Source organism: Theropithecus gelada, chromosome 9, assembly GCF_003255815.1.
Source record: "Theropithecus gelada isolate Dixy chromosome 9, Tgel_1.0, whole genome shotgun sequence".
Lineage (NCBI taxonomy): Eukaryota > Metazoa > Chordata > Mammalia > Primates > Cercopithecidae > Theropithecus > Theropithecus gelada.
The window spans coordinates 44,486,156-44,490,448 of NC_037677.1; positions in this window are offsets into that span (position 1 = coordinate 44,486,156).

Genomic DNA, 4,293 nt, shown 5'->3' on the forward strand with positions numbered 1-4,293 from the left:
CTGGACTCCGAAGTTGGACACCCTTGGCCCCAGCACCACCAACTGCTGTCTGAGGGGAATGACATAATTAGTGTCGGACTGGCAGGTGCTTGGGGCCTGCAGTCCTTGAGGCCAAGAGCAGTGGCCCCAACCTTCCTCCCAGCCTGAGCTGTTCTGGCAGAGCTGGGCCCCCTGGCTCTCAGTCCCAAAGCAGGAGGCAGGGTAATGGGTTTGGATAAACCACAATCCATCCCCCAGCCCCCAGGAAGAGCATTTTAGAGAAGGTGGTTGCCTCTGCCCGGATATGGACTTTTCAGCTACCTCTTTCTGAGCCACCTCAAGGCAAAGCAAGGCATCTGGGTGGAAAGCAGCTTTGACTGGTGCCCCGGAAGTGCCTAGGGCCTCTCCTACCCAGGTGCCCTGGAAGCGCCTAGGGCCTGTCCTGCACCCTGCCAGATGGACCAAGGAGACTGGCCTGGGAGCCCAGCCTGTGCTTGCTGCTGCTGCCTGCCATCTGCTCACCAGCCTCTTAACTGACGGCAGAGCCCCTGCCAGGCGAAGCTGCTTCTTGTCAGAGCCTGGCTGTGTGCAGGATGGGCCATTGCTCTTTAGCACACCTCCTTAGATCCTGGGCACCACCCCCTCCCTCTTGCTGGGTGCATTGTCAGACAACGCAGGAGTTGTGGCTGCCTGATCCTGGCCTGGTTCAGCTGGGTGCACCAGATGCCACAGCAACCCCTATCTTGGGACCTCTGCTATGGCTGGGAGAGGAGGCTTGCCAGCTGTTGGAGGGCTGCCAACCCTGCCTGGGCCACACTGTGGTGGGGGTTGAGTGGGAGAGGGCACTCATCCATCCTGAGCCAGGGTCTAGAGAGCAAAGGAGGGTGGCGCAGGAGGAAATTACCCAAGCTGGTGGCCCACCGGGTCAAGGGCTGCCTGGCAGCTGCCAAGGGGGCAAGATGTTCCTTGCAGTCTCTGGTGGCCGCATTCCTCCACTCAGCAGAGAGAAGCAGCCCTTGCCCTTGCCCTGGCCCTGGAGACCCTCCTCTGAGGTGGAGTTCCCCATGCATGGTAACACTCGCTGCCTGGGGCGGAGGAAGCATCACAGGCCTGGGAATCAGAGGCCTGACATTCCCAGCTATGTGACCGTGGGCAAGACATTTAACCTCTTTGTGCCTCATTTCTTTATCTGTATCATGGAAAGAATCATCCTAATTTTGAGTACAGAGGGTTATTATGAGGAGTCAAGGAAATGATGCATGTGAAGGCAGTTTTTGAACCACTCTCAGGAGAACAAGGTCATTGGCAGCACATGGTGCTGTCTGAAGCTGCCTCCTGCTGCATCAGTGTGGCCTGGCAAAATGCAATCTAAGAGCAGAGAGGAGGCAGCGCCAGGAAGTGAATTGCGTGGACTCTCCCCAGGGCTTTGCCTACCTCAAGGCCCCTCCTCCTCCCAAGGTCTGGATGGGGCAGCGAGAGGGGGCTAAGTGATTGTGTAATGGCCACATCTGTCAGCGCTGGCCAAATGTTTTTTTTCAGGAGTCAGGGAGCTAATGGCCCTGCAGCCAGGAGAGAGTTTCTCCTAAGTGGAGCACTTTACCCGAGAACATAAGAGCAGCATGGCCTCAGGCCACAGGGACCCAGAGAACAGCTGCTCTGCTGCAGACTTGAATTAGTGCCCTCTCCCCACTGGCTTCCCTCACACCTGCTGCCAGAGGCCAGCCTGCAGGTGGCAGTCTGAGTGGTGGTGGTGGTGGGGGGCGACGGCAGCCCAGTGGGGGTGTCACCAGACCCAGCCTTGAGTCCAGGATCCCACACAACCCACTGAAGCAAATCTCTTGCCCTCTCCAAGCCTCAGTTTCCTCATCTGTAAAATGGGGGCAGTGAGGATTAGGTGGGATGAGACAGTGAGGGGCACTGTGGCCAGCACTCAGTGAGGTTGCTGCTGCAGAGGAGGGTGTGAGCTGTCCTGGACAATGGCCAGCGGCTTCAGACTGAGGGAACTGGAGAAGAATCTTCTGGGCAGAGAGAAGCCTTATAAGTGAGAGGGATGCAGAATTCCAGCGACTCTGGGCCACTGAGCGTGTTGTGCTCCTGTTTTCACCAAGAGTGCACCTGGGATGATATGCAAATCCTGTGTACAGAAGTCCAACAAGACCTTACACATGGTAAAGTGGCCTCTGTCTCCAAGGAGCTACAGAATATCACAAATTCTCCAACTATCGGATACATATTTTAATTTTTAATTTTTTAGGGTCAGGCAATAGTGGTACATATTTATAGGGTAAATGTGATATTTTAACATAAAAATACAATGTGTAATGATCAAATCAGGAATATCCATCACCCCAAATCAACTATTCTTTCTTTGTGTTGAGAACATTCCAAATCCATTCCTCAAGTTATTTTGAAATATACAATAAATTATTGTCAATTATAGCTACCCTATTGTGCTACCAAACACTAGCTCTTATCTCTACCATCTAACTGTATTGTTGTACCCATTAACTAATCTCTCTTAATCCCCCCATCCTCACCACCCTTCTAAGCCTCTGGTAACCTTGATTGTACTCTCTACCTCCATGAGATCAAATTTTTTTTTTTTTTTTAGCTCCCACATATGAGATAATATGCAATATTTACCTTTCTGTGTCTGGCATGTTTAACTTAACATAATGTCCCCCAGTTCCATCCATGTTGATGCAAACAATAGAATTTCATTCTTTTTTATGACTGAATATTATTCCCTTGTGTATATATACCACGTTTCCTTTATCCGTTCATCTGTTGATGGATACTCAAGTTGACTTCATATCTTGGCTATTGTGAATAGTGTTGCAATAAACATGGGAGGACAGATGTCTTTTTTCAATACACTGATGTTTTTTCTTTTGAATATATACCTAGTAGTGAAACTGCTGGATCATATGGTAGCTTCATTTTTGGTTTCTTGAGGAAACTCCATACTCTTTTCCTTGGTAGTGGTACTAGTTTATGGTCCCACCAACAGTGTACGAGTGTTCTTCTTTCTCCACATATATGCCATTACCAACTTTTTAAAAAAATTTTTTTGATAAAAGCTACTTTAACTGTGGATATATTTTAGAAGTCTTTTTATTTTGAAATAATTTTAGAATCACTTACAAGTTGCAAAAGTAGTACAGAGTTCTCATGTCCTTTTCACCCAACTTCTCCCAAAGAGAACACTGACATAACAATAGTACAATGATCAAAACTGAAAATGGACATTGCTACAATACTATTAACTAACCTACAGACCTTATTTGGATTTCATAAATTTTTACATATGCTCATTTTGGGGGAGGAAGGTAATGATTGCATGAAATGTCATCACATATACATTTTACATCAGGATGTGGAACTGTTCCTTCACCTTCAAGAGACTCTCTCATGCTACTCTTTTGTAATCATACCCTCCCAGATGTAACCCCTGGCAGTACTCATCTGTCTTCCATCATTATACTTAAAAAATTTTGAGACTGTTATATACATGAGATCACACAGGGGTATATGTTTTTTAAAGAAGATTGTTAAACATGATTGTTATTCATGGTGATTTAAAACATTAACCGTAGAGAGTAAACACTGACTACATATAACATGTATTAGTCAGTTTGGGCTGCTATAACAAAATACCACAGACAGGATGGCTTATACAACAGAAATTAATTTTCTCTCACTTCTGGAGGCTGAAGTTTGGGATCATGGCAGCAGCAGTGTTGGCTCCTGGTGAGGGCTCTCTTCCAGGCTTGCAGACAGCAGCCTTCTTGCTGTGTCCTTAAGTAACCTTTCCTCATGGGATAGGGGAGGAGTGAGATAACTCTCTGGTATCTCCTCTTATAAGGACAGAAATCTTGTTGGATCAGGGCCCCAGCCTTATAATGTAGTTTAATTTTAATTACTTCCTTTAGGCTACATCTCTAAATATAGCCACACTGGGAGATTGGGGCTTCAACATATGAAGCCATTGAATTGGGGGTGGGGACACAAGCATTCAGTCAACACCACATAACTTCTAAAATGCTTTTTAAACACCTGAATCTAATTCCATCAGATAGCATATAGTGACATTTAGGAAACAGAAAAAACTTTTAAATTAAAAATATATTTTATTGTGGCAAAATACACATGACATAAAATTTATCATTTTGACCATTTCTAAGTATACAAATCAGTGGCATTAAGTTCATTCGCATTGATGTGCTACCATGACCAACATTCATCTCCAGAATTTCACATCTTGCAAAACTGAAACTCTGCACCCACTAAATGATAACTCCCCAATCCCTCCTA